The 16,344-nt window shown below is 48.0% G+C and overlaps 1 long non-coding RNA gene and 1 other non-coding gene across 2 annotated transcripts; one reads left to right on the forward strand and one right to left on the reverse strand.

Moving 5' to 3' along the window:
- Positions 1-2,233: 2,233 nt before the first annotated feature.
- On the reverse strand, positions 2,234-7,436 carry LOC101723701 (uncharacterized). The gene is made up of 3 exons (XR_205382.4): positions 7,130-7,436; positions 3,344-3,466; positions 2,234-2,730 (listed from the first exon to the last, which is right to left on the reverse strand). It is a non-coding gene; the product is annotated as an uncharacterized LOC101723701 (long non-coding RNA).
- On the forward strand, positions 5,471-14,499 carry LOC101723939 (uncharacterized). The gene is made up of 3 exons (XR_002396047.2): positions 5,471-5,724; positions 6,731-6,875; positions 13,426-14,499. It is a non-coding gene; the product is annotated as an uncharacterized LOC101723939 (transcript).
- The last annotated feature ends 1,845 nt before the right edge of the window (positions 14,500-16,344 follow it).

Raw genomic sequence — 16,344 nt, forward strand, 5'->3', positions numbered from 1 at the left:
TCAACTGCACTTGATCCCCACCTTTTCTAGGTGCAGAAGCTGGGGGACCACGTGAGTGCCCAGGGTCACAGGCACTGCTCACAGCACCTGCTGCTCTTTTCCAGGCTCCATTTCCATGCCTCTTATCTCCAAACACAGCAGAGCTCTCTCTCCAGCCCTCGGCCACAGAACTAAAATTGCAGGCCTAGCTGCGGGAGAAGAGCTCCCTCCCTCCACATGCATACGTGGAAGAGTTAGTGTAAAACATTACAGCACACTTTACAAACCCCATCCCCTTGTCTCCTGTGTTTTGCACAACACAAAGCTCCACAGAACCACAGGGGCTCTTCCTTCAGATCCTCAGCTCTGTGTTTATCTAATCATAATACAGCAAGGTCATCTGCAACCTATTGCCTATGTGATGCTCCCTCTCCCAGTGGGCAGCTCTGACCTCTTCCCAACCCCCCACCCCACCCCACCCTGCCCCAGAACTCTGAGGGTTCTGCTAAGAAACACACAAATACGTTAGCTCATAGCTCCAGCGAGCCAGAGATCCAAGCATGCTCCAGCAAGCCCTGTGCGGGACCTCAGCAGGCTGACAGTCAGGTGACAGTCAGGGCTGCAATCTCATTGCAGGAACAGGGCCCCTTCCAAACCCACTTTATTGCTAGTAGAATCCAGGTCCCTGTGGTTGTAGGACAGAGGCTATTTGGTCCCAGAGGCAACCTCCTGTCCCCTGCCATGTGGGCCAGCTCGTTCTGCAGCATGCAGGTCTTCAAGGCCACCTAGGGAAGGGCTGACTCTGCCACATCAAATCCCTCTCCTGAGGACCCTCTCTTTCCAAGGGTTCATCTAGTTAGGCCAGGTCCACCCAGGGGAATTACCCTTCTGATTAACTCAAAGTCAGCTGATTAGACAAGGATTTTAATTACACCTACAAAACCCCTTTAGCATTATTATATAAGTAATGTAATCACAGGAGTGAAATACCATCACACGGTTCGATTATATAGTCATCCCCAAATCCACACATGCTCAAGTCCTTTCTATAAAGCGGCATAGTATTCACATAAAACCTATGCACACCACATATACCTTAAATCATCTCTAGATGATTTGTAATACTCAAGGCAATGCAAATATTATGGAAATAGTTGTAGGGTTGCTTAAGGAATAGTGACAGGAAAAATCCCATGCATGGTCGGTACAGGCTCGATCGTTCAGGTTTTCCCTGAGTGTTTTCTCTCTCTGTTTGGCTGAGTCTCTGGATGCAGACCCGTGGATGCGAAGGGTGGGCTGTTTGCATAAGTTCTGTCCCAGCCCTGGGGGTGACCTTGAGCATGCGCACCCGGGAGAGCAACGGGCCCAGCCACACTCTGCCTACTTCAGGTGGACGGATCCCCTCACTTCTCTTTAACAATGTTAAAATCGTGCTAAAGTCTACGCAGCATGGAGCGGACCATCTGAGCCATTCTGAAGTGCACAGGTCCGCGACATCAAGGACCTTCACAGGGCCGTGCAGCCATCACCACCACCAGTCTCAGAAAGCTTTCATCACCCCGCACGGACACTCTGCCCCCAGAAAGACTAAGTCCCCTCGGCTCCCTCAGCCCCTGGCGACCTCCCACCCCAGCTGCCCAAGCATCTCTCTTCTCAAATATACGGGAGGGCAGAAGCAGAAACAAATAGAATGAAAGATTCTCCTGCCTCCCTTCTAAAGATTGCAATTGTATCAGCCTAGACCTTCTTGGACTGCCCAAGATGAAATATGCATCTGAAGGCTCGTGGAGCGAGTACCCAGTGGACGGGAGCTGTGAGTTCTGCCTGTTCTCTCTGCTGAGCCGAATGGAGAGAGAGAGCAGGGTCAGGTAGCAGAAGTAGGACACACTGCTTGATCCTCCTCACCCCCTCAAACACAGCATGCAGAGAAAATAAAACTCCTGCTGGCCATGTTCCTGTGTGCCTGGCATCCCAGCACTCTTGAGAGGCTGAGGCAGGAGGACTCAAGCCCATCCTGGGCAACTTAGTGACTTAGCAAGACCCTGTCTCAAAATAAAAAATTTAAAAGGGGCTGGGGATGTAACTCAGTGCAAAGGCCCTGGGTTCAGTCCCCAGTACCACAAAAAAAATCCCTTCTCACAAAGTCAGCCACATGGTACATTTTCTTTGGCTTAGGAAAGGAACTGAATCCAGACTAAATGTGGAACTTCGTGCCTGTTTCATATCTCAATTTCCAACTAATGGGGTCTGAAATGTCTACAGTTTTTTCTAATCACAGGTTCCTTGTGTACACAGAAGTCACATACCAGAAGAATCAGGGTTTGCTTTAATATTATGAGAGTTGAAATCCAAAACATCTCAATAAAGGATAAATTTGCAGTTTTTCTTGGAAACTTCTCTACTCGCGAACCTGTTGTTTCTTAATAGAGTAATAACACGACTGGCTTCTAACTGAAGGTGTGGGCTTTGGGTGAAGAGGTGGTTCTTACATTCTGGGGAAATGGAGAAGTCAGTCCACGGCATAAGGAGCTTGCTTGGTTCCTTTATCTGGGCCTGCGCGGATGGGGCTGTGCTTCTGTGCACTGCAGATTTCCAGTTTCGTTGGCGCAGCATAATTATTTCCAGACAAGACGCTGGCTCAGATGTCTGCCTCTTTCCTCCTGTGGCTTTGGAGTTTTGAAAGCAGCAGAGCCAGAGCTTTCCCAGCCCTGCCTCTGTGCATCCTGGTAAAGTGGCAAAGAGACATCCTAACTGGAAAAGAAGGCATGGGTTGAAGCTATGATAGTGTTTCCAGAATAAAATAACTTGCTGTTCCAAGCCCAAACCCACACGCACGGGAGCTGTAATTTTCTCTGTGGTCGGCAACTATCTCCTCTCCTACAAATAGAATAAGGAGCAATGGTGCCAGTGGGCTCTGCTTGTGAGCGTCCCATGTCCCGGGAATCTGCACCACGGCCACGCAGGGTGCACCCTCGTCACAAGACCTACAGGGGGTGCGCTGTGAGCAGAGCACAAGTCTCACAAGGTTGAAGGACCCTGGCCACGCACCTCCTCGTCCCGGCCCTCCAGACCAAGAAACTCCCGCACTTCCCAGGCTTGATGGGAGCCATAGTACCAATGAGTGACCACAGAAATGTGTTGAGATGTAAAATACTTGGATTTGCATAGGTTTGCCTCTGGGATTTTAAATACCAAAATGAGTACAAACTCAAGAAACTTCTTGCTTTCAAAGAAAAAGAAAGACTGAGGTTTATTTATATTGCCACATCGTTACTTTGCATGTACTTTAAGGAGAAAGAGAGCACTAATACAAATAGGGAGTCATAACCACGCGTCCTTAAAGGATTGTTTACAACTCCTTTACCTCCTCCAGAGTGAAAGAAATTCCAGTTCCATGATGTATGTCACTGTGTTCACCAGGTCTTTCTGGGGATGCAGCTACTCAAATGCGCCATGTTGTGTTTGTGCAGTTTCCTCCTGTGGATCCCTAAGGCAAATAAGAAGAACAGGCCGTGGCCATACTCAGCGGGCCCTGCAGTTCTGACACTGGCTGCCCCCACCTTTTCTAGCTCTGAGCCTCATTTTATGCTCACGTTCCCATTTTGCTCCCACACCCTCTGTTTCAAAAACCACCCAAGCCTCCATGTTATTGGGTGCAGAAGGGCCCAAGCCACTGCTTACAGCCCACTTTCATGTCTTTTCATTTTTCCTTCTGAGGGTCTTCTCCTCCTTAAAGGGCCAAGCAGGCGGTCTCAAAGAAATCCACCCTCAGCCTCCTTCAACACCTCCACTATGCAAAATAATGACTCCAATCCCACTGGCCAAGACCATAGTGCCCAATAGAGCAGGGTTCAAAATCACCTGGGTGTCCAGTATCCCTGCTTTCTTACCCGGCCTGAGAAAACAGTTTCATCACACATCTGTCTATTCGCACTCTCCCACTAGAACACAAGTTCCATGAAGGCAGAGGGTTTGTCGTGCTATTTGCTGCTGCGTTCCTAACATGTACAACACTGCCTGACACCCAGAAATAGCAAAAGGATGGGAGGGAAAGAGTAGACCAGACCTCACTTGACAGAGGCTTTAATCCCAGTGCTGAGACTGTTTAATTGGTGGCCTTGTACAAATCCTGACCTTGAATCTTCATTTTCTCTACTCAAAATAGGCATAACCAAGTTCTTGCTATTTCTCAGGACTCCTGTCCAGATTAATTGAGATGTAAGTGTACATTTACCATGAGGCACTGCAGAAACATAGCAGATTACTGTCTTCTGTGGGTGACATTTGCAAAGAAGGCATGCTTGCTCATTGCTTTAAATGTTTTAGGATTGGGAATCGACTTCCTGGTGTCCTTTGCATGAAAGGAAAATGCCACATCAACAATGACAAACCTCCAGGGCCTAAAGTGTTCATCCCTGCGGCAGGACAGGAGGAAAGGAAAAGGCCGGCCTGCTGTGAATGTTCTCAAAGCTAGTGGGAAGTGGGGTTGACCGGGAGCTTCTGGAGACCTATCACTGAGACAAGATAAATACCACTGGAATTTCTCTGGTTGTCTTAGAAAAGGCCTGGGCAGCTTTCTTGGGGGAGAGGGAAAGGCTTGAAAGATTGTGCTGAAGCAAACTGAGGAAATGTATTTTTTCTGATAATAGACCAATTCCATAAATAAATGCACCGTTTGAGTAGATGGGGGACTACAAAGCTCTCAAAAGTCAGACAAGGATTTTCCTTCTGTTTCATACGAGGTTGCTTGCCAACAACTTTTTAAACTCGTCTCACGAAGTTCAGGGACCAAAGATCTTTCTTTTGCAAATTGCCACTCTTAAGCACAAAAAAATCCAGGCATCTTTTCCCTGACCAGGTTAGTGTGACCAGTGACCCTTCCAGCAATGCAGAATGTTGACAACAGCCCGGCTAGCCAAAGCACATGTCCAACAGAGCAGGTTACTCAATCCAGTCACCTGTCACAGCTCCAAAAGCCTGGGCCCACACTAACTCAGGGCTGGAGGGTTGTATGGTACCCTCTAAGGGTTCACCAGCCTTCAGTATCAACCATGGCTACCCTCGCCATGTGCCGGGTCTCCAGGGAAGTAAAACATGCAAGTTTCTGATGCAGGAAATGGACGTCAACATCCTAATCTTTCTGTAGCAATTTAAAAATGACAAATTTTCCATTGGCAAGAACTAAGACCAAGGGTTGAGCGCCACCTAGTGGAGAGGTTCCCGGGCACTCGTGGTAGGGTGCGCAGCCCAGCTGTCCTTCAGAGCATGACGGAACTCGCCCTGACCCAGTTTCAACTCAAATGCATTGAGAATATGTATTTCACAATATTCTTTCAGCCTTTTGAGAAGCAACACTTTCAAACTAATAGTCCTAAGCTCCCTTACAAGGAGATTGGGTTCTATCAAAAGCTCTCAGCCCCCTGTATCCGCTCCCCAGGGAGGTGGGCATTGTGACATCTGGTCCTCTTGTGGAAGCCCTCAGTTTACGAGGATTCCCTGTTGGGGGGGAATCACCCTCCACCCACACACTTCAGTCCATACTATTTGGTTCCATGCAAGAAACATCTAGCACGTGCATGTTATTTTGCCTGTAGTTAGGTACTGAAGAGACTGAGATGAACAAGAATGGCCTTCGGCTTTGAGATCCTGTCTAGCAAGAAGTCAGGAAAACACACATCCAGTGGCAAGTGCTATGAGCATGTTCCAGGAGCAAGGACTGAAGAGTTGGAGGAGAAAGAAAAGAAGGTCTGGGGTTCCACCAAGCAGCCATGTCCCCAGAGTCCCTGGTGCCCAATGGCCAGCTCACTGCAGTTCCCCCGGCAGATTCCTTGGAGTTCCATCTGGAACCACAGCAGTGGCCACACTGACACACCCCGTCCCCCAGGGCCCTCTGCCCTCCTTGGCTAGGCTGGCCTGGGTGTGGACACACTGCTTTTGCTCTTAGTGCATCTGAGTCAAGGTTGGAATTTTCCAACAGACGTGTTTACTAGGCAACTAAAGGGAAAAACAAAAGCAACAACTGAGACACAGGGGTGTAAGGACCAGCTTTGGGGCAAAAGCGCCTTGCCCTAGTGTGACAAATTGCAGCACAGGCTGGCTTGGCTGGGGTAGCAGGCTCGGCTCCCTGGCTTCTCCACCTCGAGCGTATGTCCAGGGCCATGAGGCCAAGCTGCTGATGAGCCCGGTTGAGGTATTTTAGGCCCCACATGGCTCCTGGGTCTGTGGAGAGCTATGGTACATTCCGCAGCTTCCTGCACTCTGCTCAGGGTTGGGCTCCTGGTCTCCATGTCCACAGCTTGTACTGCATCCCAGCAACCTGGCTTTGAAAATGGAAACTCTTACAATTGCAGTTGGTTTTGTTGCTCTTGTTGTTTTTAGGATTAAGGGACTGTTGAGTTGCTGCTGAACTTGACAGCGATTTATTTTGATGATGCTGGTGTAGAACCTGTTTTCTAAGCTACAACATTTGTAAATCTCCTCCTAAGGGGAGAAAAAGTTAAACTGCCTCCCTTTTATATGAAGTCAATGGGGTCCCATAAATGTAACCTGGGCCAACTTGGAATACAGAGAAGTAACACTGAATTCTGGAAGTCAGCCTTGAGATTGTAGCCACATAGGAGAAATGTAGGACAACATCTGGGAGTAAAATGGTATTCAATTTGATGAGTAATCAGCCAGCTGTAAGCAGAGGTCCACAGCCTGGTCTTGGACAAAAGGCCTGAGTCTAAATTCCCACTCTTCTATTTTCTAGCTGTGACTTACTAATGCAAGGCACTTCACCAGGCCAACTATCTGAATATACTTGGACAGCTATGATAAAGTACCATGGACCGGGTGGTGTATCAACTACAGACATTTATTTCTCGTACCTCTGAGAATAGGAGCCCAAGATCAAGGTATGTGCCTTAGTCATTTTCTCAGTGTTGGGATAAAATACCCAACATGCACAGCGTAAAGGAGGAGATTTGATTTGGTCTTATGGTTTCAGAGGTTTTAGTCCATGGTCAGCTAGCTACAAAGCAGAACCATCAAGGTGGAAGGGCATGGGTGGAGGAGAGCTGCTCTTCTCATGGCAGCCATGAAGCAGAGAGGGAAGACAGGGGCAGGGAGGAAGATTACACCCTTCTAGGCCACCACCCCAGGGACTCACCTCTTCCAGCCAGATCCCACCTCTTAACAGCACATTCAGCTCTGAACTCTTCTGTAGATGAATCCACTGATGAGCCTAGTGCTCTCCTGATCCAGTCACCTTCCAAAAGCCCCACCTCTAAACACGTGAGCTTTTTGGGACATTCCAGATCTAAACCATAGCAGGGTGCCAGCATGGTGAAGACCCTCATCTGGGCTGCAGAACTCTGGCTTCTCATTGTATGCTCACATGGTTGAAAGAGGGCGAGAGGTCTTTGGGCCTCATACGGGCACGAATTCCAATCGGGAGGGGTGGGGCCACCCTCATGACCTAATCACCTCTCCAAGGCCACAGCTCTGAAGGCTGTCAGCTTGGCAGTCAAGAATACAGTTTATAGACTTTGGAAGGCTATAACCATGCAGCCCATCACTCTGAGCCTTGGTATCCTGTCTGTGACACGGCAGAGGCCATACTGACTGATATAAATAAAGAGCTCACTGCAATGCTTGGGTTGCAGCAGGTTCTCAACACGTGGCAATAAATTATGGCTGCTGGTGTTTCCTAGCGCCTAGTACCCTCAAGCCCCTTGTCAGGCTGCATTTATGTCTCAGGACAATCCTGAGAGACAGGCGCTCTGTACTTCACCCTCCAAAAAGGTGAGGGTTTGGAAAAACCAAGATTTGCTATATTTCTAAGTGGTAGAGCCGGACCTCAAACCCTTGTCTGTGGATTGTCAAAGTCTTTTTTAAACAACTTTTTTTTTTTTTAAGGCAAAGTACAAGCAGGGAAAAGAATGCTAGACCATAGCTGCGCAATTCAGTGAGTCACAGCAAAGTACACACACCTGAGTCGGCAGCAGGTCAAGGGGCAGAGCGTGGCTGGCTCAGAACCCGCTGGCGCCCCATGCAGCCGTCACCATCAATGACATCTGGGGGTCAGGGGAGCCCAAAACCTATAGCTCCACCTCCTGGATCTACGACGCTCTCGTAGCTCCATGGTATCTTACGAGAGTACAATTTTTAACTATTTTTGTCCAGCTTTTCCGGGAGACTTTGTCACATTACCTCGGCTGCCCTTACTGGAAGCCTAGAGCCCAGGCCACTGTCCTACAGGCCACGATCACACAGGAGGCTCCTGCCTGAGCCACTGCTAAGAGCCAACTGTGGGCAGAGAGCAGACGAGCGAGCAGGCCTGGACTACCTGTGCCAGCCCATCTACGCCTCTGCCCATCGCCCTGCATGGTAAAAGGCTGTTGTGATGCACGAGTCAGTATACTCCCCTGCAGGACTGTCACATGCAGCTGATCTGTGGTTTGGATTCCTGAATCCTGCCCTGTGCAGTGAGGGGCTGGGGTAAGGGGTGAATGGGAGCATGTGCTAAAATTCCAGCTAGGGAGACACAGGTGAAAAAGCCAGAGAGACTCTTCCCAGCCAAAGAAAGTACTTTCTTTTCTCCTGTAGCCTTTCCACTTTTTCTGCCTGGCATGCAGCTGTGATGTGTGACTGTAAGGTAAAAAGTATGGAGAGGAAATGCAGTCAGCTAAGGATAGGGCAGGAAAGTACAAAGTGGGACTCAGTCCCTGCTCTGAGGAGCTGCTGCCACAGCTCTGGCCTGCTCAGCCCAAGACTTCTTTGGTGAGACAGCCTGGGTTAGTCTTGGGGAGCGCGTCCGTCACTCACAGTCATGTGTGTTCCCACGCAATAACCAAGAGGTGACATCTTCTGTCTTGGCTTGTCTCACTTCTTCTGTGGGCAGTAAAATGAGAGACACTGAGGGAAGGACCAGCTGCCAACCCCCTTCTGTCAGCGTCTTCGCAAATCACTGTGAGTGGCTCCTACAGCCCTGGTGGAGACGGAGACAAACCAACTAGAACACTTGGTGGCTGCAGCATAGCTCAGAGCTTGGGCATCACAGGCAATGTTCAAATGTCCACTGTGGAGGCAGGGCTGTAAGCAGTGCATAGCTCCTAAGTCACTTAACCCTCATAACTTCCCGAACAGGTGTTCCCACTAGTCTCAGCTTGGAGATGTTTAAAACTCAGTTTGATCAATCTGTCTAAAGTCACACCACTGGCCAGTGGTGAAGCCAAGCTCAGGGCCTTCCTGGGGATCCCAGAGGCTGGTCTCTCAATCATAACGTTCCTTGCCAACCAGAGTCAAATAATTGTTTCCAACCACACAAGGGAACTCTCAAAGTCAGTGAGATCCTCAGGTGTCATTTTCAAGCAACAGGATCCCAGGCCCAGAGATCTGACCACCAGTGGTTTCCTTGCCCAGGGAGGAGCCAGCCAGAGGCTCTCTGATAAAGGTAGGACCCTGCTGCCCTTCCCAGTGGGCTGTGTAAGTCGGGCGCAGGAGAAATGAGATATTTACCAGATTGTAGGGCCCACCCTCACGTGGGTTTTTTATCAAACTTTTGTCGGCAAGTCTTAAAATCTGTCTTGTACAAACTTGCTTACATCACTTATTTTTTTTTTTTTTGTACCGGGGATCGAACTCAGATCCTTGCACTTGCGCAGCAGGTGGCGAAACCACTGAGCTAAATCCCCGGCCTTACATCACTTATTTTTAAGCAAAGAAACCACTGTTGGGAGGCTGAGATGTATGTTTTCTCTTCTTAGCGGCTTCAGGCTTCATTCCACAGTCTACACGAAGGCCAGGACCCTAGGTTTGATTGTTTTCTCTCTAGACCCTGTAAGAGTTTTATTTATGGTTGCAAACTATAGTGCCTATACACTGGACTTTCATACATTCTTTTTTTCATATTTTATCTAAAAGGAAAATAATGACATCGAATGCTTCCTGTGGCTGTTAGGCAGATGTCAGCGTGATTGGTTTGGGGACTCTCCTGGGGAATTGCTGGAGTGCACTTGTGGCCTGGGTGGGTCATGGAGATGTGGCTTTAGGGTCTATATTTGGTCCCTGAGCCCTTCCTTTCTGGCACTGTTCCCCTGCTTTCCTTCCAGTCCACCATGAATTAAATAGCTTTACTCTGCCATACCCTACCACCATGAGGTCTGCCTTGGAGCCAGCTGTCCATGAACTGAATCCTCTTAAAACATGAGCCAAAGTAAATCTGTCCTCCTTTAAGTTGTGGGTGTTGGATATTGTGTCCAGTAATGTGAAAGCTGAGTCATATACTTCCCATTTGATAAAACATTTTTAGCAGTGACTATAATACCAGTTATATAATTTTAGTTATAGCTGTAGCATCTTCTGTCACCATTTTCACCCAACTTAGGAGATAAGAGCAAGTTTTACAGAGCAAGTTTTACGTGAAAAAGATACAAACTCATTCTTACTTTGCCCTAAAAGCCCCAGATGGAACTGAAGAGTGATCAAATTGTTTCAGTCAGCTGTGGTTCCCTCCTTCCTTTTTGAAAAGAACTAAATACGCCTGCTTAGTTAGGTCCATTGTTGTGTAAAATCCTATCTATTTTCTCTGACTATCATTGACGTGAACTGTGAATGCAGCATGCTGCCTGCTGAGCTGGAAATACACCCACTAAGCCAACCAGTCCTTCATTTCTGATCTATTATTCTCCATTATTGCTGCAAAGCTTCTGATTGCATTCCTATTAATTGTTCTAATTTGCCCCTCATTATGCTGATTTGCCATTCCTCATTGGGCCTCTGCTCAGTTGGCTTCCAGTGGTTAGTGACTTATGGTTAGATGCAGCTTCTTTTAGGCTGGAGACACTAGAGAACACAGAAACTCCTCATCGCTTCTACCTCTACAGGGGACACATAAATGACTCATCTGTCTACCTCCCGGTGTGGCCCACAGTTAGGTCTCTTTGCTCATAATGCATCGCTCAGCACTCACACAACTGTTATTCAGCACCTGCTGGTGGCCAGGCCTGTGCCAGGTGCTGGGCTAACAGACCTGCAGGGGCTCACATCCTGATGAGAAGGGCTCAGGAGCTTGGTAGCACGTCCTTGCAGGTGCCTGTATCAGAAAGAGAATACATTCAGTTGTATGTAACAGAACCCCACTTTCAATGGATCAAAGAGCAGGGGGAATTGATCATCTTGTGCAACAGGAAGTCAAGAGCTATGGGCTCTGCAGAGCTCACTAATGCGAGAGCTGAAGAGGGTCACCAAGGACTCAGATCATTTTCATCTGCCTGGCCCTCTGTCCTTGTCTTATAAGATAGCTGCAGCAAGGGCAACATCCAGACACATGTATCCACAGGGTAGAGAGGGCCACCTTTTCCTGCGGCTCCTGTTAAGAGTGAAGGAACCTTTCCTGGAAACATCCCACCAGTCTGTCCCTTGGATCTGATTGGACAGAATGCATTACATGCTCAAGTTTCAACCAATCACTGGATGTACGTAAGGCCACCACGCTGGCTCAGACCCATGAAGACCCTGGGGTGGTGGAGGTGGCAGTTTTCCCTTAGCAGTTGGCTGCACAGGGGAAGTGGAAAATCTAAACAAAATCATGGCTCGTAGATATCCGACTGGAGCCCCAAATACAGAATCTCTATTGTTCTAACTAAAAACACCATGAAATTAACATCACACTTAAATAAAACTCATGTAAGTTTAAAATCCCCAAAAAGTGGTGCCCAGTGCCAAATGGTCATCTGTCAATGTCTACATCCATTCACGAGGTTTTATGGAAAGCAGGTGGGAACAAGAGCAGAAGTAGCAGCCGCGGAAGAATGGCAGGGTGGAAAGGCACTGTGGGTGACTCTCTGAGGTAAAACTAAGAAGGGCTCTGTGTCCTTGAACACACCGCTCTTCCCACGTGCCACCTGCACTCCCATGTACTGGCTCATCTGTGCTTGGAAAGATGCTCAGCCACGAGTGTCTGGGCCGCAGAGAAGTGACCGTGCTCCTGTCTGCTTTCTCCCACCAGTAACATCACGTCCCCAGCCCAGATCACGGGGCCTTCAGCCCGACTCCCTGGGAAGGGTCTTGGCTCAGCGTGTGGCTGTAGGAGACCACATGTGCAGCCTGGGAGGGTGACTTCTGCTCACAGTGGCTCAGGAGTCACCTCAGCCATAGGGGAAGCCAAGCAGCAGGCCCCAAGCTAAGCCTGCAGTCAGTGACGTCTCACTTTGTCCCTGGCCTCCTGAGCTCGCTGATCCTTTGTTCTTCGACTGGCTCCCTGGGCAGCTGCTCCTGATCAGCCTGTGCTCAGCCAAGTTTGCTCACAGCTGATTTATTTCCAGAGCACACTTCAGGCGGCACTGGCACTGTGGGAAGGGCTCTGCTCCTTCCAGTCTGGCTTTTCAATGTTTTCCTGCATGCAGGTGGTCACTTATGGCCCACGTGGCTCATGCTCTATAGCTGCATTTTCAGGAATTAGCTCCCTACTCCTCTTGGCTAGGACTCAGTTAGAGTTATATAGTTAGAATGTTTCTTCACTTCCATTTTCAGGTGGAAAATCACAGCCCAGCAGCCTAGACCCCTTCCTCCCACTGCCACCATGTCCCCCAGGAAGCAGCTGACAGCTCCGGGTCCACTGTATGCTCCCAGCTGGCAACATCAGCCTGAGACGCCACAGACCAGCTCAGAGACATTGCTAATGAAAATTGTTTCCGGGTCTGACATTCAGTAATGGAGCCCCTGACTAGATCACGATACACCTGGGCTCTCTCCCCCATCCTGTGCCAATTTAGACAAAACCTCACTCTTATATCTTCCATTTGACGCTCTTAGTTCTATTTTGATCTGGATAAACTCTGATTCCCAACCTAGAGCCTCCAAGCATCAGGTTGGTGGCAAGATTGGTGGGGAAGGATGGCGACAATTTAACTCCTGCCAGAAGAGTACCGTTTAGTGCACAGAATCCTTTTTTTCTTAGCCAACACCTTTAGGGAGTTTCCTGTGAAGGGAAAAAGAACATAGCCATTGGGGACAAAGCCAAAAGGGATTACAGAGAAAATATAAAAACAAAATTATTCTGTTCAATACATTTTGTAGAGTATCCTAAAGTGAAAGGTCAAGAGACCACAGACTGAAAAAGGAAGAGAAAAAAGAGAAAGAAGAAAGAAAAGAAGGAAGGAAGGAAGGAAGGAAGGAAAGAAAGAAAGAAAGGAAAGAAAGAAAGAAAGGAAAGAAAGAAAGAAAGAAAGGCATTCCAAGACCCCCAGAGGATCCCTAAAACCACAAATAGGACTGAACTCTAGATAGGCTATGTTGTTTCTTATGCATACATACCTATGACAAAGTGTAATTTCTAAATTAGGCACAGTAAGAGATAAACAATAACTATAAGATAGGGCAAGTATAACAATGTACCATCATCAAAGTTATTCAAAACTTATGAATTATTTATTTCTGGAATTTTGCTTTTAATATTTTCAGACTGCAGTTGACCACAGCTAACAGAAACCTTGGAAACTAAAGCAGCAGCTTGCAGGAATCGCATATTGGGAAAGAACTACTGAGCAGTTCCTGACAGCAAGTAGAACAGAGGGACTTTTAAAAGGGCATTAAGATAGCACAGGACACTCATCTTTAGAAAGTTTCTAGGTGCTGTGATGTCTCCATCTTGAACACCCCTGCCCCACACCACTGGTCAGTGAGCAGAATTTGTCCCAGTGGCCAGCACCAGTTCAGGATAATAATGCTGCGTGGTGACCATGCTGGAAGAATTCCAGAAAAAGAAGTCAGAGATAACTGGGAGAGATCTAAGGGGTCCCCTCCTCCCTGGACTTAATTCATATGTCAGAGGCCTTGGAGACCCAGCGGGTGGAGGACTGGGCCAATCCAAGCGACTGACAGTGCAATACGCCCCTCTGACGAGACAGCACTTAGCCCTGAATTAACTTTCGTTACTACAAAGATGCTAGTTTTCGATCAGGCCCCCAAAAAAGTCTGAATACAGAACTTGAATAAAAACCAGTCTGTTCCTTTCCAGCCTAGAGTCTAGCTGGTAAATAAGATCTTTTTTTTTTGGTCCCATAAATAACATGTTCAGAAAGATTCCATCAGATGGGTGCTGCGAAAATATTGGTGTCAGAATTAGCAGCACTGAGACGATCATGTGACTGAGCCCAGAGCCCGGAGCAGGCTCACCCTCCCAGGGGAACAGCCCTGCTCATACCTGACCAAGAGGCCCCTCTGTCAAGAGCTGTACACAAACACGGCCCTCAGGAACCATGCCGAGCCTAGCTATTTACTTCTCTTTTCCATAGAATTACTTTTTAAAGACTAAATAATCATCTGTAATCTTTTCATTATAAAAATAACATAGTCACAAAATGAGGAGAATCAAGAGGAGAAAGAATCGCACAATTCTCTCGTGTTGGCATAAGCAACGGGGAACATTTTGGTGTATTTCTTTGTAGTTTTTCAATTTTTCCAAAAGTATAGAAGCTATATGTTTCTTAAAGGATGAAAGCTTTCAAATGCATGGAAAATGATATAACAGATGCCTTTTACTCACCACTAAAATAAAAAAATATATTAGCATTTCACTATATAACTACAGGGCCCTGTCCCTTTTAAATAAATAAATCATGGAGGTTGAAGTGCAAATCAGTGGTTGTAGTGTACATAATGCCATGGCTTCAACCCCCAGCACATACATACATATATGCATGCATACATACATGAGTGAATGAATAAGACAGAGTGAAAGTGCCCACCCCAGTCATGTCCAGCATGCATGCACACATGCACGCGCACACACACACACACATACACACGCACAACATGCAAAGTGGCCACAGTATTGAACTTCTGGTGCTTCCATAGTAGGTCTCATTTTGTATTTTTCCTGTGTGACACATGCATCCATAAATATCTACTGTTGTTTTGACTGGTCTTGAAATGCACATAAATGAGAGCATATTATGTCTCCTGCTCTTTATTTTTGCTTTCTACATTATGTTGCCAAGACGGGGCAGACCAACCCCTTCTGTCTCACTGCTGCCTTGACTAAATGAAGCATTTTATTCTTTCCTTCCTAAAGGAGAGTCAGGTTGCTGGTACTTTATTGCTCTCACAAGTGTGTTGCACAAGCCCTTCTCAGTGACTCCCTGCTTCTACTCAAGCTTCTGGATCCTGAGTCGTTCTGACCTCTTTGTCCATGGGCTCCACATCCACACAGCATACTGAGCCACTGCAGAAGGAAATACCACACAAACACACACACACACACACACACATACACACACACACACACCCCGCATATGTTCTGAGCCGGCATGGGCTTTGTCCTTGTTATTCCTACAAAACACAGTGCAAAAACTACTCACATAGCATTTGCACGCTGTTGGGTATCGTGCGGAGTCTGCAGATGATTTAAAGTATACCACAGGGTATGAGTAGGTTAAATGCAAATACTGCGCCCTTTTATATATAAAGCTTGTGCATACTCACATTTGCGCATCCAGATGGGTCCTGGAAGCAGCACCCCACTGGCACCAAGGGCAACAGTGCACATCTGTGACCTTAGCAGATGTTGGCAGGCTTCAGAGTGTGTGTGAGGTACACTTCTTAAGGGAAGGTGTGTCGGTCAGTTTGGTGTTACTATAATGAAATAACTGAGGCAATTCATTTACAAAGAGAAAAAAGTATTTGGCTCGCATTTGAGCTGTGCATTGGTGTAGCCTTCGGGGAGGTGCAGGGGCAGAGAGAGACGGAGTTCACATCATCGACCACCTCCGATGGCCCGGGGACTCCCACTCAGGCTCTGCTCTCAGCACCTCCACACAGCACCTCTCTGGGGACAAAACCATTAAGACTGGGCCTATGGCCTTTCCAAAGTCAATTGGTGGCTTTTCTCCTCGCCTCTGAGCTCTGCTCAGGCACAGGAAGAGACGAGAGGGAGGATGGAGCAGTGTTAGAAATGCAGGGATTGTTTAGGGGCAGCCCCAGGTGTCCATGGCCCACTGCACTTTGAATCTCTCACTGGGTCCAGGTTGAACAGTCCCGGGGTGCTGGGCAGCCAGAGGCTCCGGGAGGCCCTCTTGGGTGCACCAGCAGATCTCAGGGGCTGCCAACCCAACACAGGCACAGCTACCGTGTGACCTAGCTGGGGGTCTCACAGTGTTTGCAAGCAGCAGCACACACCTCAGACAGAGGGTCACCAGCTTACTGCATGGAGGTTACTGCCAGTGTTTGTGGCAAGAGTCTTTCTGGACCGGCAAGGTCACCATCTCTCTGGGCAGGTTTACAGTGTGCACAGGTCTAGGTCCAAGCACGCCTGACCCACCTGGTTCCCACGGGGATCAGTGTGCAAGTCTGAGGCTTCTTTCTCCTACATACAAAGCAGCC

This window comes from Heterocephalus glaber, unplaced genomic scaffold (genome assembly GCF_053883595.1).
Source record: "Heterocephalus glaber isolate CG9 unplaced genomic scaffold, H.glaber_assembly_v1.0 deba00001472, whole genome shotgun sequence".
NCBI lineage: Eukaryota > Metazoa > Chordata > Mammalia > Rodentia > Bathyergidae > Heterocephalus > Heterocephalus glaber.